The following is a 10,550-nucleotide window of genomic DNA, read 5'->3' on the forward strand; positions in this document are numbered from 1 at the left end:
GGAACAGCCTGTAAGTTCCCGCTGAGGGCTCTGTCTGATGGACCTAATGAGAGCTGGCTAAGCCTGTTAGCCACGCTAAGATTAGCCTTTGGGCCGTTATGTAAGAATAAAGGGGATTCCCGGGAAAAGTCAAGGTGTCACCGACCTCTTCCTGTTCCTTTCTGTGGAATATTTGCATGACTCAGCACTTTGTGTGCTCTGCAGGAATATTCAGACACAAAAGCACAAGTGCTTTTCTGCATAGAAACAAAGATTTTCTCACGTTAGTACAACCACACGGTCTCTGCAGAATTTTTTTGCTTTTATTTGCACTTTTCTCATCTTTTCATTAGTTTACATTTAAAGCCTTTGCACAAGCATGCACGAGTTTAGACCTTTTTTTCTCATTGATTTTGTCAATATTTACTATTGAAATAATGATTGAAGTTTAAACCACCAACTGAGATTAAACATGAAGGACAAGCAGAAAATGAAGATAATTAACAAACACAATCATCATCAGGTTTATATGTGCACTTTCTCTTACCGGCTGCGTTTCCTCCTTTAAAGCTCCTTGTGTTCCTCAGACATCTTTAATAAAGCCATGATGTGAGTAAATCCAGAGAAAAGATGTAGACCTTCAGCTTCACGCTCCCTCACAAGTTCCAACTTTGGGATTCACAGGTGAGTTCTTTAAATGTTCACAGAGTTTAAATGTAAATTTTGCGAAAAGTGGAGTTTCTGAGGCTGAATCCTGGTGTGAGGTTTGATCTCAGTGAGTGAATGAAGTTTGAAGGTAAACATTCACCTGAGGCTTGGTTGGAAAGTGAGAAGAGAGAGTGAGGAGAGATGGAAGCAGGCACAGCAGACAGGAGGGGGCGGAGCCACAGATTAGGGAGGGAACGCCCCACACCACGCCCGGCTTTCTCTCTCTTTTTGTTTGTTTGTTTGTTTGTTTAGTGTCGTGTTCATGAGACAACTTCAGCTCCTTCACACAGTCTCAGATTTAAACACTGAAACCAAAAGATGCTGAGTCAGCGTTACGCCTAATTCATCCTCATCATCAATACGTTGTCAGCATTTAAAATAATCATCAATCTGAGCATTAACACTGGAAACAACAAAGAGTTTGTGTCGTTTTGTGTTTGTTTTTCTTTTGAGAAATTTCCTCCACGAACGAGCTCCTATTTGTTTGTTTGTCTGTTAGCAGGGTTACGTCAAAAAGCTCTTCACAGATTCCAACAAATTCAGGATTATTGATCCAGATAACTGACAGTATCTGGAAAAGAGGAGATTTGGAGTTTTTGAGGAGGTTTGTGGTTCTGTTGAAGTTCTTGTTTTGTGTGTTTTTGTTGTCCTTTACACAAAATGTGTTTTTATTCTGAAACAGTTACATTTATTCAGGTGAAATGTGTAACAATTGCATTTGTTTTCACAAAGAAAAATGTGAATATTGAAGTGGACACTACAAAAGTTTGGGCTTTGTTAAAGCTCAGTCTTGTCTATATTTATCTAAAAATAGAACCAAGATAGTCCATTACAATAAGAAGCACAAAGAATCTAAATAATAGGTTTAGAAAATTCCAGTTTGAACATGAGAGAAGTGCAGGATAAACTTTAAACAAATTAAATGTTCCAGTTTCTCTTTTACATTCAGTTGCTGAGGCACAGCAGTCTGTAAACTTCACTGCTCTCTGTTTATAAGCTAATAATATTCATCATAACAGTGTTTCTCACAGACTTACTCAGTCCTTAGAGTTAAAGTGACTCACAGTGGTCACATGTTTATAGCTCCCAGTTAGCGATAGCCTCTGTCGCTTTGTGTTAGTTTGTTTGAACATTAGTCGTCCACTATTTAACAGCATCTGTAGTATTACATTCAACACCAGAACCTTTACATCACTGTGTAGTTTTGGACTTTAGAACGCACAAGAACACAATGTGTGGCATGAATTCAGTTCGTCATCACTCTCTCACTGACATTTTCATAGAAATATAAAGTGTGAGGAGTTTGTTAAAGCCTGCCTGCTTTTTATTTTACATTTTTAAATAAAGTTCTTTAAAAAACGAATATTATTTCTGCTTTTATGTTGTATATTTTTGTGTCACTTTTGTGTAATTTTTGAGTCATTTTGTGTCTCCATAACAGCAATGAAAACTCACTGAATGGAGCCAGAAAGTTGCTGATCTGGCAACCCATGGTGGGTTCACTGTCCATCAAAGTGTGGGAGTTCACATACATCACCATTTCATTTGTAGCTATGCTCCAAAATCTTTTTTAATTGTGACGACGGTCAACATGGGGGCATGTCTGAGCTGTGATTGATCAGCTGTAATTGATCAGCTGTAATTGTGATTGATCAGCTGTAATTGTGATTGATCAGCTGTGATTGATCAGCTGTGATTGATCAGCTGTGCACCAGCAGCTGACAAAATGTAGCATAAAAAGTCTGAAATCAAAGCATGTTTGAAACATAAAATCTCATCCTCTTCTTATTCTGAGATGTGAGAAGTTTGAAGACCCCAAGCTGTTTTATCTGTGTAAAACTCATCTGTCTGTGTGTGACCTTACAAGATATACATATATAAGAAAAAATAAGGTCACATCATCACCACAACCAATAGGGTTCATACTCTATAGCTCATTAATGTTGTCAGTATATTTGAGAAGATTTGGAAGAAAACTATTCAAGATACATCAATTTTAGTGTAAAAGTTTGTCCTGATGGTGGCGCTAGAGAAAAGGTCAAGGTTTCATTATCAAGGACTTATTTATGGTTTCAACAAATAAACAAAGTGCCTGACACAAAAACTTGGTCAATAATTTCCTGAATATCATTCTCTGGAGGCAATTATCCCTGTGGTCAGATTGACCCCGAGGGTAAAATGTGTAATATTTGAGGATAATAGGAGAATTAATGTAATGATGTTTGTTTGTTGTTAGTCTCTGCCAAGATGGCCGTCACTTGGCTCCATTCTGAGCAGAAGACAAAGATCACAGCTGTTCTATGTTTCTATATCTATGCTTGGAAGATTAGAGAAACGTTAGTAGCCTACTGCAGCTCAGCATTGTGGAAAACCATTCCTCCCTGCTCCAGGATCAAACTCACTCTTATTTTTTGTGGGCCCATGAAAAAATCCCCATTGTCCCTGTTGTGGACTACAGCTGCAGTGTTAACAGCTGCTGGGAACACTGGGAACACACACACACACACACACACACACACACACACACACACACATACACTTGTGCACATCCAGGAGCTCGCACGGGACTCTGAAAGTGCAAGACTGTTGCACAAAAATAACCCAAAGAGTGAGAGAATTGTTTAAATCTAAACTCTGAATTTAGTCCAAACATTGTTTCATGTCTGCAGACATTACGGACACGGTTTCCATGGTAACGGGATGCGGGCATAAAGGTGTGTGTGTAGAGTGTGTATGGAGTGTGTGTGAAGGTGTGTGAAGGTGTGCAGACAGTGGTGCACATGTCCCTCTGAGACATAAACACACACCTCATGCTGAAACACCTGAGAACAAAACGCACCACGATTAGACTGAAGGTGTCTATAATTACCTAATCTGTCCTGAGCTAAAGCTAATCCACACACACGCACACACACACACACACGCACGCACGCACGCACACACACACACACACACACACACACACACACACACACACACACACACACACACACACACACACACACACACACACACGCACACACACACACACACACACACACACACCAAAAGTTGATATATATGGATGTAACATAATAAATAAAAGCAGGAGAAACACAACATGTGAGTCTGTGTGTGAGAGAAAGTCGTCGTGTGGGGAAACAAAAAGAAACAACAGAGGAATTCCAGAAAAGTTGGACAGAAAAAGTGAAAAAAATTGTTGATAATAAATATTACTTTGTGACGTTTCCTCTCACGCCTGCCGTCATCTATGTGTGAAGGTAACAGTGAAGCTAACATGCTAACATCTGACTTTAAGGAACCTGTGTGTCTGTAAAACACCTCCATTTCTGGAACAAAATCTGTTTTCTAATCCTTTAAGGGCCACGCCCACAACAGCGCCGGGAGCTAAACGCTAACATGAGCTAAATATTAACATGAGCTAAACGCTAACATGAGCTAAACGCTAACATGAGCTAAACTGTGCTGTAGATGAATTAGACATCACTCAGCGTTAAAGTGTCAAAGTAACAACAGAGTGTTACAGACAGGAGTGAACGTGAGGAATGAATCAAACAGGAGTGGCATCAGTCACCAGTTCAAACTAAAACAACAAACTAACAACAATGTGTCTGTAACTGGATGTCTGAGTCTCTCCTCCTATTGGTTCACTTTGCATTCAGTTATAACTCAGTTATCAGAGAAACATCTTAACACACACACACTCTAAAAAACACCCTGCCATTGAGTACTGACTAGTTAGCAGTAGCTAATGTTGTGTAACAATGTGTAAGTAACACTGTGTAAGTGAAGCTGTGTAACATTGTGTCACATTGTGTAAAGTTTGTGTAACGTGTAACATTGTGTAAGTAACATTGTGTAAGTAACATCTGTGTAACATCTGTGTACCATCTGTATAACACTGTGTAATGTTGTGTAAGTAACACTGTAACATTGTGTAACAATGTGTAACACTGTGTATCGTTGTGTAATGCGTAACACTGTGTAAGTAACTCTGTGTAACATATTTGTAACATTGTGTATCATTGTGCAACGTGTAACACTGTGTAAGTAACACTGTGTAAGTAACACTGTGTAAGTAATGCTATGTAACATCTGTGTAACAATGTGTAATGTTGTGTAACATTGTGAAACAATGTGTAACAATGTGTAACGCTGTGTAAATAATGCTGTGTAAGTAACACTGTGTAAGTAACACTGTGTAAGTAACGCTGTGTAACATCTGTGTAACAATGTGTAATGTTGTGTAACAATGTGTAACACTGTGTATAATGCTGTGTAAGTAACACTGTGTAAGTAACATTGTGTAAGTAATGTTGTGTAACATCTGTGTAACAATGTGTAACAATGTGTAACAATGTGTAACGCTGTGTAATTAACACTGTGTAATTAACACTGTGTAATTAACGCTGTGTAATTAACACTGTGTAATTAACACTGCGTAATTAACACTGTGTAACAGCAGCTGCTGATACATTTGTCCTGAATTTCTGACACTTTATAAAAAGATGTCAAACGATCAGTGAATATGTTTGAAGATGAGATTTAAAATGGTTTAAACTCTTACTTTTCTCTGAAGTGTCAGTGAGTGAAATAAAAAAGTGCTTTAATTAGGACTAAAACCATAGCTGATGTTAAAGTTAGTGAGTGATTGTTATCTTGATCTCATAGGAACATGGACTGTTCTGTGATGACAGATTTCTACAACTCTCCTGTTAGCAGTGAAGAATACCGGCATTTTTAATACATCTACATTTATAATCTATTAACTATAGATTGATCATAACACCTGGACGTCCAGGGTTTGTTTTTTCGATTAATAAATCATTCATCTTTTTATTTATTTTATTGAACTGTTGCGTTTCTAATTTGTGAATGATTGACTATGTTTAGCACATCACTATTCACACACCCAGAGAAGATGCTGAGTTACAACCTCAGGAACATCTGGAACATCTGCTTTCAATGTGTGTGAGAAATGATAACGACGCATGGGGCAGAAAAACTACCCAATAAGATTTTTTACAAAATATTCCCCTTTATTCTCTGGTAACTTCATGTGATTCCATTGTATAGACAAAATATCACAGCAAACGCGCACACGTGCGTGCACACAGTCACACACACAATCCCCATGTTTCAGGGTTGTCCCTTTTAGTGATCTGGACAAGCCCCCGGAAAAGGTACTTCCCTCAAAACAGAAAGTCCAATCAGTGATTTTATTCATATCAAAACAGAAAAGTAGCAAGAAAAATATAATCAGATCAAAGAAACCAAATCAAACTGATCAGAAGTAGAGAAGACAAGACACAGCATTGAATAAAACAGGAGTGGCAGCAGTCACGACAACTCAACACATTTATAATCAGACCAAACACTCAACACAACATCAATGATACAAGAAATGACTGAAAGACCAGCCACACACACCTGAGCATGTCCCCCCCCCCCCATAGTGGTCAAAAGTTTTCAATACAGTTTTCCCAATTCTTAATATTATTTACATAACAAACAAATATTTTAAGTGCCAAAAACACATTGACTAGGAATGAAAAAATGGGGATGTAAAATACAAATGTTCACAAAATAAACGCAATTTTTTGTAGCCAAATTATGTTACTAATCGTTTTTGCATTATTGTTTATGTTACACACATTGTGGTTGGCATGAATCTCGAGACGTTCTATATATTTAATTTTTTGTTTTTTTGTTTGCCCCCCTGGCAAAAATCTCAAACTCTGCCAATACAGATACTAGTACTGACTAGTTAGCAGTAGCACGTAACAGAGTCACACTGAGACACACTGTGTGTGATGTTACAATGAAACTACTGACACAACGACACCAAACCATGACTACAAATAAGAAAAATACAGAAAACAACAATGGAAAAAGACACAAAATGACAAAGAGCAAATAAACTCCATGTCCTCCATGTTTGGATTAGCGTAGCATATAGCATCTTTGTGTGGACGAACCAATGTTTCGATAAAACACTGAAAGTCGAGACAGAGGCGGTGAGAGTCACACCATTGAGTTATCAGCTGCCGTGGGTCTTCCTCTGCTACCTACTGCCACCTATTGACTCGGAGGAGAACTTCAACGACTGCTTTACCGAAATCTCTAGATTTTGATAAACAAGGTGAATCTAATCCCTGTTTTAGACCAGGAAAGGACCTGCTGAAGCACCCAACAACCCAATCACCTGAACCCCTGACAAGCCCCCACTATCAGCCTGATGGGCTGTAGCTTTGGAAGTTCACTAATGATGTAAATCTACATTAAATTGATTTATAACAGATGATAGATGAGAGCTCACCTGTAGGAGGTCAAACTTCTCTTTTTCTTCTTCTGCCGTCAGATGCAGTCGGATGCTCAGACTGTAACCGACGGGATGGATGTGAAGCTGCTAGTGCACTGGACAGATCATAGGGTGTGACTGGGCTGTTCTTCTCACACACACACACACACACACACGCACACACACACACACACACACGCACACACACACACACACACACACACACACACACACACACACACACACACACACACACACACACACACACACACACACACACACACTTGTCTTTGCACAACAACTAAGTTAAAACATGCAAAACTGCAGAAATAATCACTTTAATAGCAATTTGTGTGTTTGTTTGTTTGTTTGTTTGTGTGTTTGTTTGTTTGCCTTAAACTCAAGTCTTCACCTTCATCACTTTCTCTGCCTCCATTGAACAGGTCGAAGGATCTGTTTTTAATTGACCAGCTTAACACAAAGCTAGTGTGTGTGTGTGTGTGTGTGTGTGTGTGTGTGTGTGTTTGTGTGTGTGTGTGTGTGTGTGTGTGTGTGTGTGTGTGTGTGTGTAGAGGCTAAGTTTAGATAAATCCTCTGTGTGTTGACGGCACATGTCCTGCAGAGGAACTCACGAAGGTTCTCACATGCAACACATGTGTGAGTCTCTGAGGACACACACACGTGCACGAGGTGTTTTATTATCTAAACTTTATTTTCAGGTTAAAAAAACTGTTTTAAAGAATGTGAGGAGCTAAAACAACATTTTAATATTTGTGTTTGGACTTTTATTACTATTATTGTTAGGTTTTAGTTTGAAAATATTCATGTTTTTTTTGTTTGTTTTCAGAAAGTTTCTGGATTTATTAAATGTACGAGGAATAAACTAAGTTGGCAGAGGAAGGAGGAGGTTGTGTGGTGGGGTGGGGAAGCTCTACTCATTCAAATCAAAGGAGAGGTGTGTTTGAGGAGCTGCTCAAAGCTCAGCCAACACTGACAGGGAGGAACACCGCCCCCCTGTGGGAACACCAGGAACTGTGCTGTTTAAGTTTTTGACACTTGACGTGACATTGACCTTGACATTTTGGCACCAAAAAAGGTCGACTGCACATCCTGAACATTGCCCCTATGAGATGAAAAATGTGTCATTAGTGCTGCATTAAAGGTACAGTCTACAACTCTTATAAAAAGGGAGTTTTTGTCATATTTGCTAAAGCTGTCACTATATAAGGACAGCTTTACATCAAACTAGTTGTTTGCTGCTCCTGCTGCCTTTGGCAGATCGCCAGAATGCACCACGACCGAGCAAAAAAAGAACCAATCAGAGCCAGGATTGTGTTTGATGGGCTGTCTGACAGCTGTTGCTCACAGGCCCCGCCCCTTTCCCAGAGCTAGACCGTCCCACCGTCTTTATTACAGAGTATGGCCTGGAGGAGTAGAAGATAGAATTGGTGACTTTTCTGCTTGAAAGGTAATTACTGCTGCTTGATTTACATTATGTTTGATTTGTAATTGTTACACTAGAACTCTGTGGTGCATGTGTTCATGTGTGCGCAGCAGCCTCCGTTTGGCTGCTGTAAGTGACACTGTGTTGTTGCTGCTGCTGAGGTGTGTGCACATAGAGAGAGAGAGAAGCGCTGCAGTAATATGCTTTTAACAGAGCATGTTATATTACTGTGATGTTGCTGTCTGACTAACGTTAGCTTGTTAGCTCCTCTGAGGGAGGGACTTTGGAAAGTTTGGAGGCAGGGCAAGAGAGTAGCGTGGAGGGAGGGGGACAGAGGGATCTGAGAGTTACAGACTGCACTTTTAATCGCTTAGAAGGAGTTCCATGACAAAAAAAATTGCGGAAGTAAAATAATAACTCCTACAATTACAAACAAACAAAAGTAACACTAAACAAAAGTAACACTATGCATCCGCATGTGTTAGTAATTTGTTGGTGTTTAACTCTTCTTTTAGTCAAACATTTTTAGTCAGTCTTGGTTGAGTTAATTGTATATATTCAGTAATCCTATAGCTCAGTGTTTCTCAAATGGGGGCACGTGTACCCCCATGGGTACGCGATGGCACGACCGGGGGTACTTGAGAAAGAAAGAGAGAGAGAGAGAGAGAGAGAGAGAGAGAGAGAGAGAGAGCATGATATGACTGAACTTGATAAAAACTGTACAAATAAATCTATTCAGGAGCCATTAAATCAGTGTTTTTTCAACCTTGGGGTCGGGACCCCATGTGGAGTCGCCTGGAGTTTAAATGGGGTCGCCTGAAATTTCTGAAATATTAAAACATCGCTCTTTTTTTTATTATAACACAATCCTAAACAAATGCGTTTGTATACTTTCACTTTGTGAAATATAAATTAGTTCAACTAAAAAGCAGTAAAAAAAATCAAAAAATAAATATCTGAGCTCAAACATGATTAAAAATTAATTATAGGGGAAAAAAATGTTCTCATTCTGGTGTCTGAGTGTTTGTGTTGTGAGTGATTAGCTCCCTCCTGTTTCCACTCAGGTGTGGTCTGTTTCTAATCAATCCTCCCTCAATATATTTAGTTGAGTGTTTGGACACACAATAACTGCTGAGTCATTGTCGTATTGTGTCGAACTCCTTCGATGTTTGATGGACGTTTCTTTGAAAGCTGCTCGTGAGGATTGTCACAGATGTGAAAGAAGAGCTGAACAATGTGATTAAAACTCAAACACGAGTCGTGCTGCGCTGGATTTTATTGGTTGACTGTTTTATTACCGGTTTTACTGAGTTTGCCTGAGTAGCTTTAATGAGACAAGCTTCCCACGTTAAACTGAAGCTGTGAACACTTTCTCTCTTTCCTTTCACATTTATACACATTTTTAAATAACTTATTCTTATTATTTTTTATTAACTTATTCATTTTTAAATAACTTAAATACTCATTTAAGCTCATTAATACTCTTTATTTATGGTATACATATTATCCAACTATATATATGTATATGTATATATAGTTTTGCATTTTAAACTTTTAAACTATGAAACTTCTTGAAATCGTACAAACATGTTTAATATGGTTAATGGAGTTAAATATTGTTAAAATTTTATGTTTATACAGTAGAATTGCACTCAAACAAGCAGCTAATGCTAACATTAGCATGTGTAGCCTAACAGGTGAGCTAATGCTAACATTAGCATTAGCTCACCTGTTTTACAGTGACAAATATGTTATAAATGTGTGATATTGTCCCAAAGTATGTGGGTGAGGATTTATTCCATGTACACACACACACACACACACACACACACACACATTATATATATCATATTTCTTTAAAAAAAAGTGTTCTTTTGATGTTGTTTTAGTGTGTTTTTGTAGTTATTCATCTGAGATTTAAAATCACACACACACACACACACACACACACACACACACACACACACACGCACACACACACACACACACATCGACAGCATCCGTTCACGCTATTGATCCCTGATAATATAAATGAGCGCGTGCACGAGAGCCTCAAAGTTAAAGTGGCCCGTACGCGCGTCACACGCATACGTGACGCACGCACGCACGCCCAGGGAC

The sequence above is a fragment of the Gouania willdenowi genome, chromosome 3, assembly GCF_900634775.1.
Source record: "Gouania willdenowi chromosome 3, fGouWil2.1, whole genome shotgun sequence".
NCBI classification, from domain to species: domain Eukaryota; kingdom Metazoa; phylum Chordata; class Actinopteri; order Blenniiformes; family Gobiesocidae; genus Gouania; species Gouania willdenowi.